General features: G+C 36.6%; 1 protein-coding gene across 1 annotated transcript in view; it reads right to left on the reverse strand.

The window, feature by feature from the left end:
* The window catches only part of LOC107556955 (regulating synaptic membrane exocytosis protein 2-like), a 99458-nt gene that overhangs the window by 60451 nt on the left and 13589 nt on the right, over positions 1–25418 (reverse strand). The gene's annotated exons all lie outside the window — the stretch shown is intronic.

Genomic DNA, 25418 nt, shown 5'->3' on the forward strand with positions numbered 1-25418 from the left:
TATATATATATATATATATATCAGTCATATACAATATAAAAAATCCCATAAAATGTTTTTTAATAAATCCTGAAAACAAATATATTGTTCTGAAAGATAAGCTACATTCACAATGAAATATATGCAGAATGGCTTACTATTGTTTAGTTGGTTGTCAATAAGCACTAGCTCAGTGGCCTGTACCATGAAGCCAGATTAGCTGGCTAGCCAGGTAAGTTTCAGTTTAGTTTGCACCAATCCTGGGTTTTAGGTACCATGAAAGTGGCTTGGCTTTTAGCGTCATTCATTACCTTAGTAACTTATACTCCACAGCTAACCTGCTCTGGGGCAGGTTATGTTCTGGTTTAGAGATCTCAAAGTGAAATTTGACCAATCAGCTTCAGGCAAGGTGACATGTCTGATGCAATAAAGCCACTCCCCCAGTTTCTCTTACTCCAAATTAAAGGACTATAAAATAGTCTGAATTTAGAGATGATTGTTTTTTTATAATTATTATACCCTTAATCCATTACACAAGCTAGTTTAGTTTAATAGTAATTATCAAGCTTTTATTTTAAATTAATATAAACGTATAGATAATATGCAATATAAATACGTTTTAGGATCAATAGCTTTAAACATGACTACATATGAGCTTTGATTTTTAAGTGTTTTTATACCTACACTCTTAAAAATAAAGGTGCTTCACGATGCCATAGAAGAACCTTTTTGTCTAAATGGTTCCATAAAGAACCTTTAACATCTGAAGAACCTTTCTGTTTCACAGAAGGTTCTTTGTGGCGAAAGAAGGTTCTTCAGATTACAAAAAGGTAAGAAAGAGATGGTTCTTTAAAAAACCTTTGACTGAATGGTTCTTTGTGGAACCAAAAATGGTTCTTCTATGACATCGTGAAATTTGACCAATCAGCTTCAGGCAAGGTGACATGTCTGATGCAATAAAGCCACTCCCCCAGTTTCTCTTACTCCAAATTAAAGGACTATAAAATAGTCTGAATTTAGAGATGATTGTTTTTTTATAATTATTATACCCTTAATCCATTACACAAGCTAGTTTAGTTTAATAGTAATTATCAAGCTTTTATTTTAAATTAATATAAACGTATAGATAATATGCAATATAAATACGTTTTAGGATCAATAGCTTTAAACATGACTACATATGAGCTTTGATTTTTAAGTGTTTTTATACCTACACTCTTAAAAATAAAGGTGCTTCACGATGCCATAGAAGAACCTTTTTGTCTAAATGGTTCCATAAAGAACCTTTAACATCTGAAGAACCTTTCTGTTTCACAGAAGGTTCTTTGTGGCGAAAGAAGGTTCTTCAGATTACAAAAAGGTAAGAAAGAGATGGTTCTTTAAAGAACCTTTGACTGAATGGTTCTTTGTGGAACCAAAAATGGTTCTTCTATGGCATCGCTTGAAGAACCTTTTGAAGCACCTTTATTTTTAAGAGTGTATAAATATGATCAACTCTATGAACTAACTTTACAACTTTTACTTGCACTTATAAGGCAAGATGTTTTCTTTAAGTTTTCCTCTTTCATGGATAGATCGTGTCATCTTGTAAATGTGTTTAAATTCTTCATATTGTTCAATATTTTAATCTTTGGTAGTGAATCGCACTGACTCTCTCTCAAGAAGTGAATCACAGTTTCAAGGCATCTGATTGGCTGTTCATTACTGATGTCACTCTTTCATGTGCACGTGCTCCATTACCTCAGGATCAAGCCTGAGTTGACAGAGAAAGTTGATGATGAGCTTCATGGTACCAACAAAGCCGGATTGGACTGGTTTGGTTTCGTCAACTCAAAACTAATCCTGTAACCCCGAGTTTGTTCAGCCACCATCATGGTACAGGCCCCTGGTTAAACTCTCTGTTGTGACTGTCAGACGGATGTGCAACAGTGATGAGAACTTTCTGTTCTTGAGCCCACTTCATCAGCAATTGAAGCATCATGTGCAACCTTGAGACTATTTGTGGCTGAACTCATACAAACCAGATCACAAAGATAACACGTCAAGCTCACGTGCATCACCTCATATCGACTGTAAAACTGAAACAGCTGTCGACATGACTAATTATGAGCTGCCCATTCCACAAAACTACAAAACTTAATTTATCAATACGTTTAAATAAATATCAACGTGATCTTAAGCAGGCAGATCACCTTGAGCGTGCTTATGGGACTTCTATATAAGGGTGCCGTTTAATCATGTACCCTCTTCATTACCGTAAGAGAGCAGAGGGGGTCAAAGGCTTGAGACAGACTCTGAAACGCTAGCTGAATGCATGCATGACACACATGCATTTTGTATGTCCCCTGTCAATCAACCGTAGCCGTGGAAACCGAACACTGCGGGCTAACGCCATAAGCTGTCGATTAGAGGAGGTTTGGTCCCACATCTGCCCCTGCAACATTCATTAGCAGGCTGAATTATTGAGAACACTGATCTATTTACTACAACAGAATGCCTGGGTGCTACCCAGAATTCACCTGGCCACCTCCCACCAAACTCAAACTTGAACACGTTCTCACACTGCTAATCACCATCTCTGAGGAGAGTTTGAATGCTTAATGCAAAGGAGTTTGTTTCATGTAAATTTAATGAGCACAAACATCATTGAACTTTTATTAGTCTTTTTGACTTCAGCATAAACCAATAAATAAAAAATAAATTGACAAACCATGTTTGTTTCACATACTGTGTATAGTCTGTGATACCCAGCGATAGCTATTCATTAGCATTCCCATCCATCGCAATAGCATATTTAGCCCATTTCACACTTGTAAAATAAAATATTGGTCACTGGTGAAATACCTTCTATATTGTAGTAAAATATTGCATATACATGTTGCTTTTATCAGAAAATGCCAGGTATAGTTTTGACCAGGGTTATAATCAACTAAACTTAAAACTATTAAAAACATTTTTGCTAAAATATAAAATAAAATAAAGTCTTAAACTAAACGAAAATTAGAAATGTTGCTGAAATAACTGAAATAAGTACGTTGAGGAAATTAAATTACTAACTGTAAATAAATATTTTGTAAATTAAAACTGAACTAAAACATAAATTAAACAAATTAAACTCTGTTGAAATAAATTAAACGGAGTAATACTCAAAAAGATTGACTGATTAATTAATTTTAAAAAATGACAAAAGTACATAAAATTATATAGTAAATTCGAAATTTATTAAATTAGAGATTTTAAATTAAAGTTAAAAAAGTTGATTTTGAATTAATTAAAGGAAAAATTAAGGTAAAATGAAAACTGATATATATATATATATACAGTGGGTACGGAAAGTATTCAGACCCCCTTAAATTTTTCACTCTGTTATATTGCAGCCATTTGCTAAAATCATTTATGTTAATTTTTTTTCCTCATTAATGTACACACAGCACACCACATTGACAGAAAAACACAGAATTGTTGACATTTTTGCAGATTTATTAAAAAAGAAAAACTGAAATATCACATGGTCCTAAGTATTCAGACCCTTTGCTCAGACACACACACACACACACACACACACACACACACAAATACTAAATTAACACTTAAACTAACGCTGCTTTCATCAATAGAAAAAACAGGCTTCTTACGAGCAGGTACTAACTTTCTGAAGCTAACCATCCAAACCTCTCACCGTAGCGCCCACTAGATATGATTTCTGTTTAAGTCAGTGACCTTTCACCCCTCTAAGATCAGATCACACCAATGAGCAGGTCTGCTTTCACCGACCCCTTGACCTCTGCCCTCTTACCCTCCGAACATGTGCATATACAGTACCACTCACTGTCTGACCCCACGCTGCCCTCTCAGATATACGGCAGATATCCTTCAGCAAATGCAATATTAGATTTTAGTCTGTGTCACAAGACAGTCTTCTGTCAGAAAACAAGAACATATGTGTTTGGAGTGACACGACTGAGTAAACAATGACAGATTTTACATTACACTCTGCATCTATCCTCCCATATACACCCGGGCCCCAGACAGCAGTCAGGTGGATGATGGGAAGGCTGGAGGAGCTCCAGAGGTCTGGCAGGTGCGCTGGCTCAGGTAGCATTACAGACAGCTGGAGACCACAGCACAGCTCACTTCCAGAGATGCATAACCCATAATATAATCATACGCCATTCGTCACGTCTCATCTGACACACAGCAGATAGAGAAGTCAAAGAAACACGAGCCAGCACACTGATACCCACTCCCTTTATGAGTGACACTGCAGCCACCTGAAGACCTGCGCTTTACCTGTTTAAGCTACTTACAAATTTGTAGTTGACTTCTCGTGTAATACAAAACCCATGCTTAATGCTGGTCTCTAATGCAGATCTCCTAATCAAATCGAATTGATGGGCCATAATGAGTAAAACATGCCTGTAGTAGCTAGTATTTAAGACAATAAATAAGGCATGTCAATTTATCACATTAATTTAGCATAATTGATTATATTTAACATAATAAAAATAACATCATATATATAACATAATAAAAATAATAACTACATTTGTGAACATAAACTTAAACTATAAAATATTTTTATTTTCCACTACAATGTAATGCCTTTAAATTATCTTCATTTGAGGACTTTAGGCAAACCGGTAAGTTTTCAAAAAGGTTACATTCGTTAACATGAGTTGATGCATAAGATATAATGAATGAAACAAACAAATAATATTTTACAGCATTTACTGATACAGGTTGATATTAATTTCTACATATAATAATACATGCACTATTTCTATAAATAAACATGTATTATTATGAATAAACATGAACATATTATTTCATATTGTGTGTACATTTTATATTTTATAATTTATACATTAAAATAAGGGGCAGTTTATATGAAATAAGGCAATGCAAAAATAGTTACAATACAAAAACATTTGACATTTAAAGGGGTCATGCGATTTCAAGTTTTCTTTTCTCTTTGGAGTGTTACAAGCTGTTTGTGAATAGATAAGGTCCCTAAAGTTGCAAAGACTAAAGTCTCAAACCCAAAGAGATACTCTTTATAAAAGTTAAGACTCGTCCACGCCCTCCTAAAACGCCTCATTTAAACACGCCCCCACATGTCTATGTCACTGTGTGGGAAGATTTGCATAACACCGCCCAAATGTTCACGCAAAGAAAGAAGGCGTAACTTTGATTCTCGCTGTAGTATTGTTGCCTCCGCCATGTTGTGGATACCCTGTGTTTTGTTGTGAAGGCGAAACTACTTTGTTTAGACTTCCAAAAGAGGACACGACTAGAAATCAGTGGTTAAGTTGCATTTACAACACTGTTCCAGAACAGTTCAACCCAAATATTCAGATGTGTGCAGCGCATTTTACGGAGGACGAGGACTGTTTCCTGGGAGAGTATATATAAATAATGACAAATAATGCAGACTCACAGCCTGTAAGTATGTTTTCATATTTAAAGAATTTGCCACTGATGATTCAAACGCGTGTTTTGAGCAGTGCTAGTTGTTTGTCATTTCTCCGATCACAAATGCAGACATGGTTTTATGTTTACACAGCGCGATGCAACGCAACGCGTAAAAAGACAGTATAAGTCATTATAATCAGTAATTATGTCCCCACTGGATGCAACAAATGCCTCGTTTGTAATGGGTTTTATTGATTTTGTCTCGTCACATCGGGACACGGCATCACAGTATGGTAAGGGGCGTAACATTTCCGTCACACGCTTGAGGTATTCGGCCAATCACAACGCACTGGATAGCTGGCCAATCACAGCACACCTCGCTTTTCAGACCGATGAGCTTTGTAAAAATCGACGCATTTCAGAAAGGCGGGGCATAGAGAAACAATTTTTGGAACCTTAAATCGCATGAACATTTCATTACACCAAATACACAAACATTTTTAGCAACGTCATATGACCCCTTTAATATAAAAAATTGAATGAGCATGAATTAACAATAAACTGTAACATATATTTTATATTAAACTGTGTGTATCTATCCAGCTGTATCTATCTATAAATGCAATTCAAATTAACAATTAACAAATGCTGTAAAAGACATTGTTAATTTATAATGTCTAATGCATTGATTAATGCTTAAAAAAAAATAATAATCTTATTGCAAAGTGCTACCAGCAAATGTGTAATTAACTGATTAATTCATCAAAATACCATTTAATTAATTTAATTTAAAATTTTTGTGAACTGATAGCCCTTGACCATTTATTTAATATTCAGAGTAGGTGAAAGGTGAGTCATATCCACAGAAATGTCACATAATTCAAGGTTTGTCTTGGCAATGTAACGTTTGGAGGATTGAGGGCAAAGATAAATCCATTCAGTTTTACTTACGTCTCTGGCTCCTTTGGAGGCTCTGTTTGCGGTTGGTTTTGGGAATTTGTCTGGGGCTGGAGAACATTATTAACCAGATCAGTGATTCCACTAAAGGGAAACCACCTGTATGAACAAGCAGACAGCGCAACTCAAAATCCGGTCAACAAGCCTGCTTCCAGTCAACAAACCCGCCATTATCATCATGACAAATGAAGTGCTGCTACATTCATGAGAAAAACACATGTGCAGGGCATGTACAGCTGCAAAAACTTCTGGGATAGAGAGAAAGACAGACAGGGAGAAAGACAGGGACAGACTAGTCTCAGCCCACTGACCATCTCATCCATATTGCACACAAAACTGGTCATTTTCTCAGTCTGGCAAGCTCAAATCTGATTGGCCGGCTTTACGGCCAGTAGTGAGAATACACAGGTTTTTATCCCACCAATGATGTACCAGGTAATTATAAACATTTTTGGGAAAATAAATAAATCAATAAACTAGATGTGTCAAAGTTGCCCAGTTTAGTTCCAATTTATTATTTTTGTTTCCCCAGACACTTAGTATGAAGTAAACTAGATATGCATGAGCAAAACTTTATATTCGGCTTTGTTTATGATTTATATCTACAAAATAAAAAAAAAATTATCAATATTTATTACTTTTGGACAAACAGAAACTCTAATTACAAAGTGCACAACAATTCCACTATATTTTCGAGCATTTCTCATATAGCTGATCTTGGATAGGAAATGCTGAGCAATTTTCCCCACAGTTTTCTACTACTGTGGTAAAAAAAAAAAAACATTTCATATTAACTGCCCCTAAATGAAATGTACAAACAAAATGTGCTGTAATTGGTCACTGTACATGTCTCTTTAAGTGGGCGTTTCTTGGTTTCGAATAAAATAAAATAGATTTGCTGAAAAATCTGGCTATGTGAGACTAGAGAAAGAAGAAAAATACAAAGATATAGAACTGAGAGATGGAAAAACAGAAGAGGAGACACTACCGGAGAAGGAAGCAGAGAAGCCATAGTGAGTTAAATTAATTTTGCATCTATCAGCCAGGGATAAGGTCGAGTATCCACAGAAACAGAGAAAGAGATCAAACAGTGTCAATGTGCAACTACAGAGTCGACGAACAAGCAAAATAAAGCAGGACTGATGCATCCAGCCTATATGTGGATGAAGCTGCCAAAAGCTTTTCAGATAGACCCATGACAGACTGCGGGCAGCCAATCACTAGAGAGAGGAGGGGAAAAGATCCGCCAATCACAGAGGAAGCCACAGCAAACGCACACGCCACTAACCAGCCAGGCAGGAATGTCAAAGCCTTGAGGTCTCTAGCTAAGATCAGGCCCACACAGAATCTGTGTATGGACAAAAGCTGCAGAATTTGAGCCACAAAGAAAGTTCTGCCCCTTTATTTATTTGTTTACTTAATACTTTGGCGGATTTGATTATGATTTGACTTGCCAGTAAGAGTATTCTGCAGCTTTTGTGGAAAAATGTGGAAAATGGGGGAAAGTCCACAGATTCTGCCTAGGCCTGACTCTGAGTGTTACTTACTGGACTGGCTGAGACTTTGCATCTTCTTTGACCCTAAAAATAAAATAAAAAAATAAGTGAACATAAGAGCAGGATGAAAACAGAAATAGAAGACAACATAAGTGTCATTCTAATAAAAAAAACCAAAAAAACAGTCAAATAAAGAACAACACATGTAATATATCGGGCAGTATGATGACATACGGCTTAAAAAACTGACAATCATAATCATATCAGTGTTATCATGTTAAGTTTACAGACAGAAGGTAATACAGAAGGTATTACCCAATTAATTCCTAGCTTGATTTGTTATGAATACAATACCAAAATTAAATATTACATATATCTTACCTTTTGATTTGATTATATATAATCAAGTATCAAATATATATAACCAATTATATATAATTTCCAGTAAGAAATGTTATGATGTATAGCTTTACTGTGAAGTAAAATTACTCATTTTTAAGATACAATAAGATACCAACCATTTGCCACTACATGTGAATTAAATATGCAAACAGATATGAACATGATCATTTTAAACCCATACACAAAAAGAAAACATGTAAACACAAGAAACATGTAAACCACTTAAAATATAACAAATATTTAAAATAAAAAGAAGTAAATAATAGAAAACAGGTAAACAGAAAAAAAAAAGTGAAGTGACAAGTGGCTAAGTATGGTGACCCATACTCGGAATTAGTGGTCTGCATTTATCCCATCCAAAGTGCACACACACAGCAGTGAACACACACACACACACACACCGTGAACACACATCCGGAGCAGTGGGTAGTCATTTTTACTGCGGTGACCGGGGAGCAGTTGGGAGTTCGGTGTCTTGCTCAAGGGCACCTCAGTCGTTGTATTGTGCTGTACATTCACTCCCCCCACCTACAATCCCTGCCGGTATGAGACTCAAACCGGCAACCTTTAGGTTACGAGTCCAACTCTCTAACCATCAGGCCACGACTTCCCCTTAAAATGAAGACAGTCGACCACAGAAAAAAAAACACCGTCCACAACACACAGTCCATCAGACTCAATGTGTTGAGCTTAAGACTCAATTAACGCATGAATACAATAAAATCTACTTCAATGAAAGAGGGTTAATGAACACCATAAATCAGAAGTCCTGAAAAAAAACTGTATATCAATCCTTCAAGACAGCATTCAAAGCAGTTTCAGATCATGTTTTGCTAAACGTGGACTCCCTTTTTTACCTGTCTGGGATCTATTTGAGATCTGTGCATTTGAAACACGAAGTTAAAAATTGTAAATTGCAAAATGGTAAAACAGTGTGGCACTGCCCCCTAATGGTTAAATATTGAGGAACAGATGTCAACCTCTGCATCTGGATCACAGGAAAAAGTGCAGCAGTTTCAAACTTGGGGGGAAAAAATAATACATTATTTTATTTATTTATATATATATATATAAAGAGAGAGAGAGCTTTTGTCCATTCATTTTGTATTTAGTTTGACTGTGTGGCGAGTCAGCTTCCTCCAGTTTCAGTCACATATTAGTATGGTGTTTTCGTGTTAAATTGCAGAAAAACTGCACTAGTTGAGACTTGACTTGCAAGTCTTGCGAGTGATGTTTTAACCAAATTATCCCTCTTTCTTAGCTGTTCTCAGACTGTTAATTTAACCTCAAATGACTGTCCTCGCTTCTCCTCATCCCTCTCTGTTCTCTCTGTGGTGCTCTTGAGCGGAGGTGGAGACAGAGGCCTCATTGATGTGACAGCTATAGAATGAGAGCTGACTCATCACTTTAAATAACAGACCCCACATCTCACCATCAGACTGTCAGCGCGCTCCTCTTAAGGGACTATTCCTGCTAATTTTCAACTTAACATCCACCAACTCCATCTGTGGCCATACATTTGAATCAGTTTTGAAGAAACAAAACCAGATCAGTAATGTACTTACAACGGAGGCCTAGTATAAAATCATTGTAGAGGGTTAAAAAAGCAGAAATGCAGCTTGTCTAAAAGTTCTGCTCCAGTTTTTGTTACCATATGATATTTATATACATTATTACCTACAAGATTGTGTATTAGAGGTGTAGAACATCCTTAAAGATCATCCTTTTGTGGTGGGACTAAGTGGATGAACTTTCGGTTTTGTACGTTCCTGAATATATTATTATAAGTGGAGTCTGCTCGATGCAAACAGTGGCTATGTTCAAACTAGCATTTTACCATCACAGTAGCCTGTGCATCTGTTGAACAGTATGCACATTTTCTTAAATGCATGCAATATATTAATTATTTATGCATGAATTATATTTGGAATGGATACTGATGAACAAAGAAGATGCTTGCTGCCAACATATAGTATAGTTATGACATATACCAGCACCAGCAGAGGCTAACAGGGCCATGCTAAACAACTAAACCCCAACCCCTTTGGCTATTTCTAGCAGAAACTGATAACTTCACTTACAACCCCTTTTAATAGTAGTGTTTTATTCTCACTTCCTCTTTCTGAAAGCATTATAAACAATATGATATGTAAACAGAACTCTTTATAATTTATATAAGGTCACTTAGAAATGAACATGCTCGGCGGTACTGATAGTTGCAATGTTATTAAGACAGCGTGGCATTGTGTGAGGTTGTTAAAGAGGTCATATGATGCTTTTTTAAAGATCATTATTTTGTGTATTTGGTGTAACAGAATATGTTGACATGCTTTAATGTTCAAAAAACACATTCTTTTTCAAATACTGTACATTATTGTAGGTCCTCTATGCCCCGCCTCTCTCAAACGCTTCGTTTTCTACAAAGTCCCTCCTTCCGACAAGCGCAGTCTGCTCTGATTGGCCAGCTGACCCAGTGCATTGTGATTGGCCGAACACTGCAAGCACTCGTCGGAAATGTAACGCCCCTTACCATAATCGCGAGCTTCATCTTTCAAAATAAATGCAAAGCCAGAGCCCGAAAGGGGAACAGAGTCTTGTGACAGACAAAGTGATGAAGCTGGTATGTGTGCAGTACACAAGCCACGGTTAAGACAGCTGACTCCACTGTGATCGATCGATCTCGATATCTCGATATCTCTCTCTCTCTCTCTCTCTCTCTCTCTCTCTCTCACACACACACACGATGCGCAAAACTCCGCATTTGAACAGTCAATAGCAAATACTTAAACTAATAACAAAACAGTAGCTGATTCAGAAGCGTCAGATTGTCATAGATTGTCAAAACACAGCGTCTCCCTGACATGGCTGCTTCAACACTAGCTGCGGTTACGGAAACCACGCCTTCTTTCTTTGCGTACACATTTGGGCGGCATTATGCAAATATTTCCACATAGTGAGGTAGATATGTGGGGGCGTGTTAGAACGAGCCGTTTTAGGGGGGCGTGGCAGAGTCTTAACTTTGATAAAGAATATCTCTTTGGTTTTGAGACTTTAGTCTTTGCAACTTCAGAGATCTTATCTATGCACAATCATCTTGTAACACTCCAAAGAGAATGGAAAACTTGAAATCGCATCATATGACCCCTTTAACCTTTACGCAGTGTAAACACTGGATTATACATTTATAAACATGTTGTGACCATTACCAGAACATGTTGCATATGAAAGCAAAAACAGTACTTCAGTGCTCGTAGCATTAAAATGACTAACTGGAAATAAATATAAAGTAAAATTGAACTAAAATTAAACTTAAATGTTATTTAAAAAAAAAAAAAAGTGCATAAAATAGGACTCAAAATATAAAAATTAAAGCTAATCCAAAATTTTAAAATAGTATATACTGTAAATAATACTAAAATAACACTGACCCACAGCCCTTGAACAAGTGCTGTTGCTCATTTCATAAAGCAGCCAATAGCTACGAATTTTACATAAAATTATTAAAACCACAACAGCAAAAACGTGTTTAATTAAAAGGGTCAGACAGTCATGTGTCAAGAAATAAACAGACTACAGAGAAAAAAAATAAAATGCATAATATGACCCGTTTTTCAGCTAGCACTAAAGTGCTGCTCTGTCTGAAGTAAGTGTGTGTGTGTGTGTGTGTGTGTGTGTACACACTGGCCTCCCGCTGTCAGCGATGCACAGAAGAGGAAAGTCCTGTTACATAACACAGAGCTGAATCTCTGCATGGGGCATAATTACTCCACAATTACAGCCGCCAGTGTGGCAGTCTGGGCTGGTCAGTGGGGCTGGCAGCGCCCGCGCTCTCCTGTCTGCCATCACTACCACAACACATCAGCTTCCACAACCTTCAGCCCGAGCCTAAAGGAAAAATCCTGGGTTACTGTAAGATAAAATGCATAATATGACCCGTTTTTCAGCTAGCACTAAAGTGCTGCTCTGTCTGAAGTAAGTGTGTGTGTGTGTGTGTGTACGTGTGGACACACTGGCCTCCCGCTGTCAGCGATGCACAGAAGAGGAAAGTCCTGTTACATAACACAGAGCTGAATCTCTGCATGGGGCATAATTACTCCACAATTACAGCCGCCAGTGTGGCAGTCTGGGCTGGTCAGTGGGGCTGGCAGCGCCCGCGCTCTCCTGTCTGCCATCACTACCACAACACATCAGCTTCCACAACCTTCAGCCCGAGCCTAAAGGAAAAATCCTGGGTTACTGTAAGAATTCTCTCTCTGTGTGCAGTGGTACACTTCATCTGAACTGTAGCAGGAAAACTGACCAGAGGGTTTAAAAGCAGAAATGTACAGCTTGGTAACGCATTTACATTCATTTTAAGTAAAACAATGATTCGCTGACTATCCGTAAAGTCGGCAGAAGAACAATGGCTATACTCAGTACATCATCATCCTAGCATACTTTTGACACAGGTGAAATGCATAATACATCACAAATAGGCAAGGAAAAAATAGCTAAATAATCAAATTTTGATATATATATTTGAGTAAAAATATAGCTTTTTAACAAAAGATAATAATAATAATATATATATTTTATATATAAAATGCTAAAATGCAAGATATAGTTTCAGGGCCAGTACGTATAAGACTGGCATGAGGAAAAAAAGTTTCACCCTGGGTACATAGACATGAAATGTACGCTATCGTTTAAAGGTTTGAGGTCAGTAAGATTTTTTTTTTTTTAAAGAAATTAATACTTCCATTCAGCAAAGACAAATAAAATGAATAGTAAAAAGACAGTAAAAACATTGGCGTTGTTACAAAAGATTTAGATTTTACAAAAGTTCTTTTGAACTTTATCATCGTCAAAAAATCCTGAAAAAGCTTCCAGAAAAACTATTAAGCAGCACAACTGTTTTAAACATTGATAATTTCAAATGCAAATCAGCAGATTAAGATGGCAGAATTGTGTGAATGAGTGTGTGACAGGTGGAGGGACAGTATGAGACCAGTTCATTTTTATGAATGTGGAAATCTGCTTGTGCGAGTGTGGCAACAGGTGGCAGAATCACTGCAGGAGCAGAAATGGTGTAATCTCGTGCCAGAAAAAGCCTGGTCAACACGACCTCCGCTGAACCATCTGAGAGACCACAGAGTGCCACTGAATAAACACACACACTTGATTAAACCACAGTACACAAGTTGCATTAAGAGCCAGAGTTTGTGTGTGAGTGTGAGAACAGGCTCACTTCCAGAACTTAGCGAGTCATCTTGCTGCCTACTGCTTATAAGGTATAGCATCCTCATAAGTGAATGATTTTGCATGTTTTACAAGGAAAGAACTCCATTAGCCACACAACTAGAGATTTTAAAAGAGTTTGGTTTTAGTAAGTTGCTATTGAGTTAAAATTTCCAATCAGAGTGAACTATTCACTGTGTATCAGCATTTAATAATGTATTTAATGAAATCCAATGCTTGCGTATTTATTTTTGCAGTTCCAAAATCATTGGTGCTGATTCCAAAATCACTTTCTCACAAAATATGATGTGTATTTCAGAGCATTTTTGCTTTCAACAACCCTTTGTATTATTCCTTAATCACCAGAAAAACTGACACAAAGACATGAATCCTGTTTTCCTCGGAGTCAAGTTAATTTGAGTCAACTATATGTTCAATTCTCATCTGATTCTCACATGTATGAATGATTCTTAAGACTATATTAATTTATGCAAAATCCCGATTTCAAGGTTTTAATTATGGCCAGTGACCGAAGAAAATGAAAACATGATGTTTTCGCCTACATCTGAGAGCATTTTACCACATTCAAATAGTGACAGAAAGTTACAGAATTTGTGGGGAAAAAAACGTATAAACTTTGCTATTTTAAGTATCTGAACGTTTTCCCTAATCCTTTTCAGATAAGTTTGAAAATTAAGAAAATACTTTTCGTTGTCATTAAAACTTTTGATTTTTGACTGCTCTTGTTATTTTGTATGCATGAAAGTGGATAGATAAATATAAAAATTGAAAGGTAAAGAAATATTTATTTATAATTAACATTTCTGCCACCATCTTTTTTTTCACTGCATAATGCATTATGGTTTTACCTTCTTTGCAATTGGCCTTAAAAAAAAATTATCAAAAGGCGGCAGTATAATTAAGTTGTCTACCTTTTGGAACCTCAAAATGCTCCCTACCTAGGGTTTTTGAACACAGCCTCGATGTGGCATAACTGCATGCTACAATGAAGGCTATTCTTGAGCCAAAAGCAAACTAAATTTACAAGTCGCCCTTACACAGCGATGCCTGAAATAGCAGCCGAGTTCAAGGCGGCCCATCAGAGGCAGACACCTGTTCATTAGGAGCATTCAGAAGGATGGCAGGGGAAGTGCCTCCCTTGAACACATTTCCCTTTAAAAGAGGATTAGCGCTGGGGGAGCTCTCGATTCCAGCTGTCATCGGTTCCGCCGTGGCATCTGGATCAAAAAGCAATCTCGTTTGAGCTTGGATCATTGGGATTGGTCGCGGCAGACCCCGGTTAACCTTTGAGTGACAGTTTTAAATCCCTCCTCACATTTAGCGCCACCCCATACATCCAGCTTTCAGAAACGCACGTTCACTTTGCTGATCCGTAAGCAGATGCTACGACATGAACCTAAACACAAACAATCAAGATAAGGAGCATGTAAATGCCAAATGAAAATGGAGAATGGGGCAACAAATAAAACAGCTGTGGGTCAGTGATAATTTGCATTGCTAAGCCTTTTTTATTTTTTGTCCAGTTTGTTTATTACTAGAATCACTACTTTAATTTAAACAGACTCCAAACCTTAAGCATAAAAAGTTCAGTGAGTAACTTGTAACACACCATTTGTACAGGTATGAATGAAACCTCAAATCATCGGATTGACCTGAAAAAAAACATTTTAAACAAGCTTTTCTAAGCTAGCATGCTGGTTTTGGGCACTTTTTAGCTGAGAAACTGGCTAGTCGCTCAGCTAAACACCAGCTTGGCCAGTCTGGGAGACCATTTAAACCAGCAAAGACCAGTAAACCAGCAGTTTTAAGCAGGGGTTTCAGCAGCATATGGATGATAACAAAGAAGGGCAAACATATACTTTATGCAAGTACACAAACGCAACCATGAGTGCTTCGCAAATATATTATGTACTTGCATTAAGTATGTTTCTAAGCCTTAAATGTCATTGCATTAGACATCAAAAAACAACAAACCAGGCAGTGTTTACTTTAAAGAAAGACAGCTCAAGCACACTTTTCAAGCAAACCTTTTCGCAAAGAAAATTTTACATATACACTACCATTCAAAGGTTTAGGCTCAGTAAGATTTTGTAATAAATTTTTTCGACAAGAAGTCTCTCTGTCTGCCAAGGCTGCATTTGTTTTATCAAAAATACAGTAAAAATAATAATATTGATATAAATACAATTTAAAATAACTTTTATATTTGACTATCTTTTCAAATGTAATTTATTCAGCATCGTTTCTGCAGTCTTCAGTGTCACATGATCCTTCAGAAATCATTCTGCTGATTTGATGCTCAAGAGACATTTATTATTATCAATATTGAAAATAATTGCTGCTATTTTTTTCTTTTATGGAAAGTTAACTGTGATCAGTATTCTTTAATGTACAGAAAGTTCAAAAGAACAGCATTTATTTGAAACAACACATCTTTGCCTTGTACACAATGTGGAACGTAAGGGGTGATAAACTATGTGATTACTCCACTAAAACACCTGTGAAAGAGAACCAACTTCATACAACCACTAAATATCATCTGGAGACCGACAAAAATTTGTAATTGAGAAAAATATCATTAATTTATAAGTATGATTTATTTGTATGCCACTTGGTTTGATATTTTATTATCTAATGCTAATTCAATGACATTCCGACACTTTTAAGCATGGCTTAAGTGTTCAAACCTTTTTGGGGGCAACTTATGTCTACATAAAACCACGAACATGCATACAAACTAAAGAAAATGCAAGAACCATCCTTTCAGCTCTAGTGGGTCTCTCTCTCTCACTCACACACACGGTTGTGCTGTTGTCGTGCCTGTGGGTGGGGAGAGGGTGCGGGAACATCTCTTAAGAGTAAGTTACAATAATAGCCTACATGACTAACAATAGAGCGGTAATAGATACCCCCAGCATTGTTGGAGAGTGCAATTTCCTGTCCCTGTCCAGAACAAGCCACCAGTAAGTTAAACGCTGTCAGTGTGCTTGATATGTGTTAATGTGGCCACACGCACACACACTGTAACAGCTGTGCCAAAAAGTCTTTAGTGTGGTTACCAAATCCGATCGGACTAGGTCAGACATAGGACACCTATCATTCATTTCCCAAGAAATTATATCCAAAGTAGCCTTCATCCTACATAAGCAGTCGACCGTCACAGCAAAAACAGAGTCATGCAGCACACTTGGACTCAGGCAGCAACAAATGCACTATTAAAGGAACAGATCACACAGAAATTAAATTTTTCATCATTTACTCACCCTCAAGTCACTCCAAACCCGACTTTCTTTATTTTTTTTGGAACATAAAATTAAGATATTTTGAAGATGAATGTTGGTGACCAAACAGTTTTGGGTCCCACTGACTTCCATAGTATTTTTTCTCATACTATGAAAGTCAATGAGAGACATTTTAGTACCAACATTCTTCAAAATATATTTTTTGTGTGTTCTACAGAACAAAGAAAACCATACAGGTTTGGAATGACATGAGGGTGAGTAAATGACAGAATTGGGATTTTTTTTAAACCATCCATTTAAAGAATCAGGCATCAGCTCTCATTGCTGCGGTCCATGGTGCTGAATCTGATCTTACAGAGTCACAGACCAGCACAATCTTATCTCAGACGGACCGCCCATTGACTGCTCACTGACCGTCTGATACATAATGTACACTAAAGCAGCAAGAGCTTCTTTTTTTTAGCATCATTACTCCAGTCTTCAGTGTCACATGATCAAGAACCATTTCTTGTTATTATCAATGTTGAAAACAGTTCTGCTTAATATTGTGCTACTTAATATTTTTGTAGAATATATAAAATATTTTTTTACAGTGCTGCTGAATATTTGTAGAAACTCTTCTTTGATAAATAGAAAGGTGAATAGAAAAAAAAATGTACCGACCCCAAAGTTTTGAAGGGCAGTGTATATACTAACATTTTCGGTCTACAGAATAATTTCTTACTAGTTATGGACAAACAAATTCTGATTGCACATTATTGTAAATATCTTGTGTTTCTTTACAATGCAATTTCCAGAAGTCAGGATCCAACATTGTTACCAGTCAGTTAAAAAAAAAACATACATTACCAGATGACAAGTGAAAAACCAACAGCCACCAAATTTGTCATAAATCCTTTAAGGCAATTTGTAGCAAGTAAACTACATATACATGAGCAGAATTGTTTATTATACTTAATTTTCCATCAGACACATAAATATAAATTCAGACCACAAATTTCTGCTATTTTTTTCTGCAGCCATTAGCCGAGACCACAATGCCACATTGGTCAATAACAGTAATGTTATCTATTTTATATAAACATGTTCCTAAACAGCATAACACAAAATCAACATGTCAGACAGACTGGCTACATGAAACAGAGCACTGCATACTGAATAAACCCATATAGATCAGTGGATCTTTGCTGATTACATTGGAGATTTTCACTATAGACTGTGGGTTGCACAAGAACAATAGTGTCTCTTTGATTCACAATTCTTCATTGTTTATCTTTTACTCATCTGCGCAAACATTTAAACAGACTCAAATACTGAATTAGAGTCTGCTAGTTAGTGCATACAATTTTTTAAATGACAGATACTAAACTTCAACAGCGTGACATCTATATAAAAGCTTGTATGTGGTTCACACCACTGATATTCCATGCTTCCATTTATTTTTACTACAGACAAGCAGATTTTCAACCTATTATTTTATAGACATGATAATCCACTGCATGGGCAGCGCAGGAACAGAGAGCTGGAGATCTGTATATGATTATGTATATGATCTGATTAGATATTGACGAGGGGTTTCCTAACCAAATACTATAAACAGCATCCATTACATAATGTTTTTCTGCTGCTGAGGTCCACATCAGCCGATGGGATATGCATCAGATAAAGGTATAGTTTATGATGTTCATAGTTTATTATGTAATATGGAGTTGGAAATGGAGATAAACACGGTTTATGAACGGTTACACTATCATTCAAAAAATACATATTTTTAATTTATTTTATTCAGCAGTTGCATTTTTTAATTTTAAATAAATGCAAACTTTCTGTTCTTCAAAGAATCCTGAAAAAACTATCACGGATTCCACAAAAATATGAAACCGCATGACAGCATTGAAATGTTTCTTGAGCAGCAAATCAGCATATTAGAATGATTTCTGAAGGATCGAGTGACACTGAAGACTAGAGTAATGATGCTGCTTTGCATTACAGGAATAAATTACATATTAAATGATAATAAAAATGGACTAGAACAGTTATTTTAAAATAAAAAAAAATGTTCAGAATATTGCTGTTTTTACTGCATTTTTTATCAAACAAATGCATTTAAAAAAAAAATCATACCAACCCCAAACTTTTGAACGGTAGTGTAGTTCAGTGTTTTCTAACTCTGGCCATTTACTTTGTGCAGTTACAAATCCCACAATCCCCTGCGCAAAAATGCAACTCCGTTACAACTGAAAACACTTGCTCACTCCATGCAAGTGAACCCTTAATAGCATCATAACAACCCTCTACAATGTGAGTAAATCACTCGCATATGCAACTGAATGTTCATGCAAGGCGATTACATAATGTCTGTCACCAGCCATTGGCTAATAAATAGTTTAATTTCAGTCGCCAGTGTTTGTTACAGTAAGTATAATTTAGCACAGATATTTTTTCACTCATCTTGAACACTGAGCGCTTGAGAGTTTCGCTCTCCGTCTTTAAAGCTCACTGTTCCAATTCATCTCAATGGATGCGCAGCATATTTGACGCACCGTAAACTCTATTGTTTAGGTGTCGAACTCGCCATTGCTTAGCTGAGAGCACTGAGAGAGAGCAAGAGATTCTTACATACCACACAGAACTGACGCACTACATGTAAATGATATTTTTTGTTGTATTTTCCTGTCAAAATAATGGAGCTCATTTGGAATTATTCAGCCCTTAAAAACAAATAGAAGCCACTGCCGGTTTCTTCGGCAGTAGGTGGAACTAATGCTCATGCAGCAAACACATTGGCTAGCGCTCACCTATTATGGTCACCGTTTTGATTTCAGCAAATCATTTCGAGCAAACGCAGACAATGTGATTAATATCATTAACAGCTCATCAGACCTTTTATATTGTTTTTAGTAGTATTATTATCATCATCATCATCTTGTCAGTGTTATTGTTAGTTTTTGTTTTGTTTTTTTAGATACACTGAATGATTAACAATGCACTAAGTTCTGTTAAAATGACAATGACTAAATTTTCAGACATTTTCATGGTTAGTTCGAACTCTAATTTATATATACACACGTATATATAATTTACTAGCCAATGGCGATTCTGTTTCCAAGGCATCCGTAGAGAGTTGCATAAGGACCAAACTCCAAACCTGACTCTAAAAAGGCAAACCACGATGTTTAAAGTATCAACCAAGTGTGTTTGGCATCTGCTCATTAAACAGGCATTCCATGGCATCATGAGAGGTGAATGTTGCCCAGTGCAACGATCTGACTGTCAGTTTTTCTGCTACCCCACCAGACCAAAGAGAGCGACTTCAGTGCAAAGCTATTTATAGTCACCATGAATAACGTGAGGCTCTTCAGGATTTGCATGCAATCAGCTTCAGATGAACCGGTGTCACGTCACACGCTCACATTTCTGCACTCGCTTTGACTGGCCAGCACACACAAGACCCACATCACACCACTGCCTCACTATCCTTCTCTTGACATATACTGTAACGATGCAGGAAAGAAAAACACTTAGTCAACATAAAGTCATTTTACTTTGGAAATCTGATTTATTTCCAATTGAAGCAGGATATTCAAGGATATTTTATCTACCAGACACTGACTGCATCATGAAAAGCGGGCGTTACATACGGAGGAAAATGTGACATCACCTGAAAATGAAAGTTATTTCAGAGACGGAGCATGTTATTTAAATTTGCCAAAAGATTATGAAGATTATTTAGAATAATGTCCACCGATGAACTGATCACAACAGCACTAATATGCATGAAGAAAGAAATAAGTGTCAATTATTTATGCTGGGATCTACTTAAATCTATAAAAATTGAATCAAATATGTGGACTAAAAACGACCAACAATTTTAGCTCAGGACAACAATACAAAAAACACTGCCAACAAAAATAAAATGGAAAAAATTAAATGTTTAAAGGAACAATTAAAAAAAATAAAAAATAAAAATCACTCATCCAAACTCACTGATTATTTTTTTTTTATTCCATGATGGAACCCTCCCAAAAAAAAAAACACTGTTGTGAGATGTAAACTTAGAATTATTTGGGAAAAAGTCTGAATTACGAAATGTAAACAGAAAGGTAAACTCGCAATTGCTAGATTCCATAGTTATCACTATGGGTTTTTATCTAAACACATAAATGTAAAACAAACTGAGAAACATCAAGACACTGCATTTGTGGCAGAACATTTCTAAATGCTGCAAACTGATCAGTGTGTGCTGGGTCAGTCTTATGCAATAGCGGGCTGCAGTGTTGGGTGTCTCAGAGCTGTGACGTACTGCTCGGTGTACTACACTCACGCTGGGCGCTTCCGCTGCACAGGAAACTGGCTGAGTTCTGATTTACTCATACACTGCGTATCACAGCATGTTAGTTTGAGGTCAGTTATTCCGTTTTAGTCAACAAAGTTATCTTGGATCTAGAGCATACATAAGTATTTAGCGGACATCTACATTATGTTCAGAATGAATTTCTTACAAACTGCACAACATACAAAGAACACTACATATCTTTTTTTTTATTAATAATAATTAATATATAATAAAAATAATGAGTTTTGAAGGAAACGGTAACATTTTAATCAGTGCTATATTGTCACATACCTCAGTAATTCTGTTTAATAATGTTTTTTGACTTTTGGCCAAATATAAAATTATAGGTTATATTACTTCTGGTTCATTCACCTCATGAAACTGGAAAGTCAGGTCAGGAGCATTGCATTGTGGGTATTTCAATAGATCATTTCAGTAGCACACACTACTCTTACCGTTTTTGTCATATACTGTAAAGATAAATGATTATTTATACTATCATTATTATTTAGAATTAAATGTAATTTAATAATTCTATTTAATTTTAGTTTTAGTAATTTTATTATATTTCTATTTAGCTTTATTTTTATTTCCGTTTTAGCTGTAGTAATTTTAGCAATTCAGCAAAACCGTTTTATTTCGGTTTGTCGCCAAGGCAACATTTCTAATCTTCATGTACATTTAAGCTTTTCATCTAGCTTTATTTCATTTCACCTTCAAGTGACTGATAGTGTCGATACATCAGCAGCAACAGAAGACAATTCAAAAACTGAATTCAATAGAGTTACATGTTGATAAGCTAATGATGCTACTAATAAAGGTACAACAACACAGCTTTCACCTTGTCTGCCATTTTGGATGGATATTTTCACTGAGCTCATCATAGGCAGCTCACCAGATTCTGAAACAAAACATCAAATGAATGAAAAATAGTAAAAATCACATTATGTATTAAAAGTGTGGACAACAGGAGAGGAGGGGCGGTTACAATAGAAAAGAACACGAGATGAACGGAGAGAAAGAAATGAGAGAATAGGTAATGCTAGGTGACAGAACATGAACGAGTCATGAATAGGAAGTTGAGTCGAAAGGAGAGGAGGGCAGAGGTAATGCGGACAAACAGAGAAGTCCTGCTCAGCCGTCATATGGCTCACTCCACATGCAAAGGCTGATTAAACTTAATCATACTGCATTCTAAGACATGCAATCCCAAAATGCATTGCAATAAGCTCAGTGAAAAAAAAAATTCATAATGGTGGACCAGACAAGAAAAATTTTCATTTTAAATCCACATATAATTCATTCCATACTGAAAAGCATTGAACATTTGTATGTAATAAATTATTTTATCCTTAAATTAATTAAAGTATTTCTTTATGTGAGCAGCATGATTTGTATGATGGATTACTGCAGGGGTTACCAAACCCACTTTTTTGAAACCCCAAAATAAAAATGGATGTAAAATATAAGATGCAAGATATTTACATGAAGTTCCCCCTGAGATTTTAAGTTATCATTTTAATAAATTTAACGACACAGTTGCATCTTCACGGTTCTCTGATGACAGGTAATGGTCACATGATATGCAAGTAAACAAAATATTTGATATTTTTTAGTACGTGTCATTTTTTTAAATGAAATTATTATTATTATTCATTCTTAATTCCTGAAGGTTATAACATTTCAAATTCTCAAGCTTTTATTTGGTCAGAATACTGGTGAAGTGCCGTAAATGTTGGACATTCTGCACTTCACTCTGAAACATGAATACTTATTTAAACAAGCAGTCTTTCATCTTATAATAGCACTAAGTTATATCACAATAGTTGTTTGTGCAGCCCTACTTATTTAAATTTTGTATTTGGTTTTATTAATTATTAGCTTTTCATCAACTTACTAACCCCCTGTAGTTCCTTCCCAAACCCGCATTTGGGAAACCCTGCACTACTACATATGTAGACCATTCCAAATCAGTCACAACTGAGGTTACACTTTAGAATGTTGTCTTAGAAGGCAGCAACCTACTGTAGGCAGATCACTAGGTTTTGGAATCGAGCTAACAGACACACACTCCACCTCTGGTTAACCAACATCCGGTGCTTTTACAAAGCAGTCCAATAAAGAATGACAATTTCCTGATAATTTACTCACCCCCATGTCATTCAAGATGTTTGCGTCTTTCTTTCTTCGGTCGAAAAGAAATTAAGGTCTTTGAGGAAAACATTCCAGGATTTTTCACCATATTGTGGACTTCAATGGGGATCAACGGGTTGAAGGTCCAAATAGCAGTTTCAATGCAGCTTCAAAGGGCTCCACACGATCCCAGCCGAGGAATAGGGGTCTTATCTAGCAAAACGATCGGTCATTTTCTTAAAATTAAAATTGAAATACTTAACCACAAATGCTTGTCTTGCACTAGCTCAACTTCACGCATTATGTAGTCACGTTGGAAAGGTCACGCGTGACGTAGGCAGAAGTATCGACCCAGTGTTTAAAAAGCGAACATGCAAAGAGAGTCAAATGCTCTTTAGAAAAAACAACGATGTCGGATGATTTTGAAGTTGGAGGAGAAAATTAGATGGAGCTTTTACCCTACCCTACCTTTTTGAATCAGAGTACACAGATGAAGAACTAACCGCATGTGAGCTTTCCAGCGAGATTAAGTAAATGTGTGAAGTTGTAGACGCACATCACAGAGCTAGTGCAAGATGAGCATTTGTGGTTAAAAAGTATATACTGTACATTTTTTATTTTTTTAGAAAGTGACCGATCGTTTCGCTAGATAAGACCCCTATTCCTCAGCTGGGATCGTGTAGAACCCTTTGAAGCTGCAATTTGGACCTTCAACCCATTGATCCCCATTGAAGTCCACTATATAGAGAAAAATCCTGGAATATTTTCCTCAAAAACCTTAATTTCTTTTCGACTGAAGAAAGAAAGACAAACATTTTGGATGACATGGGGGTGAGTAAATTATCAGGAAATTTTAATTCAGGAGTGAACTAAATTCTTTAACGTCCCGTATGCCAGCTAGCGTGCTGATGGAAGACGCTAATGAGCACCACAGAGACAGTTGGTGTGTTTTCCGCGGCATGGATTGAGATTCTCTGCGGTCTCTCCCCATGGGGGCAACCACGATGTGTGTGTGTGTGGGGGATGGGGATCTCACTCAGATGCCATGTGTGTGTACGAGTGAGTCTCCTATTCAGGCCACAATGTTCCTCACCTCCTCAGTGTCGGCATCTACAGACAGATTTGAGGAGGGATTCCTGTGATTACTGGCGGAAAAGATTTCAGCGTATGAGCAAATAACAGTCTCAGTCTCTGACAGCACACCCACACAGTCCCATCACTGACCGGCTGACGCATAAAAAGGCCAAACACTAGCAGCAAATTGGCGGTTCCAATCAGGTTGACTTCCGGGAGTCGGAGGTCCAGGATTTGCTTGGAAACTGATGCATTTTTAGGTAATGTTAACGCAATTAACAATTTTGAGGAGAAAATATTTGTTAGATTTGCCAAAGTTTGGCATAAAATCTTTGAAAGATTCTCAGGTATTTGTTTAGTTACTTAGGAGCACATAAGCTAGATTTCCATGAGAAGAAGGGTATTCAGTACATAACTATCAACTGTGGTTGATGCCTATTCATGTTAAGCAGGGCTCACACTACAGGAGTTTTAGGGCAGATTTATCTCTGATTTTCCCTTCCCGAAAATCGGAGAAAAAAAAATCTTGTTGAGGACCTTGGTCGGTTCCGATGTTCGGCACGGATTATCTGGTAATATGAGGCGTTTACAGATCGAATCTTGCACCTCCCAATCTGCTCTCATGTTTGATATTTAGGATTTTAAATCAGGATGATCACGGCTATGATTACATCAGCACTTTACATTAGGATAGTAGAGATGTAGGAAACTGCTTGTGGAAGTTTTGTAATAACACGACTGTCTGAGTGTCTGTATAATGTGTCAAAAACATACCACATACGTAAGGACAAAGAGAAGCGTTGGGGTGAAATCGCCTCAGTTTTGAACATACTGGGTGAGTGTAGAAAGCTGCTAACATGCAAGCTAACATATGTAAACATCAGTTGCTGAAACGTCAATGACGATCTGCTGCGTGAGATCACGTGAGGCGCTACCTCTGGCATGGTAATCTTATATCTTGTAGTGTGTGATTCAACACGATTTTCAAATCTTGTAGTGCATGTACGTTTAATATTTGAGGGAAGAAAACCTGTGTTGATTCTCGTTGTGTGTGCGCCGCAACAAGACGTCATAATCAGTGAGACTAGTTAACAAATGATAAAACAAACAAATGAAACAAACAAACAAATCAGCATTAAATGAGGCCAT

Source organism: Sinocyclocheilus grahami, unplaced genomic scaffold (assembly GCF_001515645.1).
Source record: "Sinocyclocheilus grahami isolate Dianchi unplaced genomic scaffold, SAMN03320097.WGS_v1.1 scaffold585.1, whole genome shotgun sequence".
Classification (NCBI taxonomy): domain Eukaryota; kingdom Metazoa; phylum Chordata; class Actinopteri; order Cypriniformes; family Cyprinidae; genus Sinocyclocheilus; species Sinocyclocheilus grahami.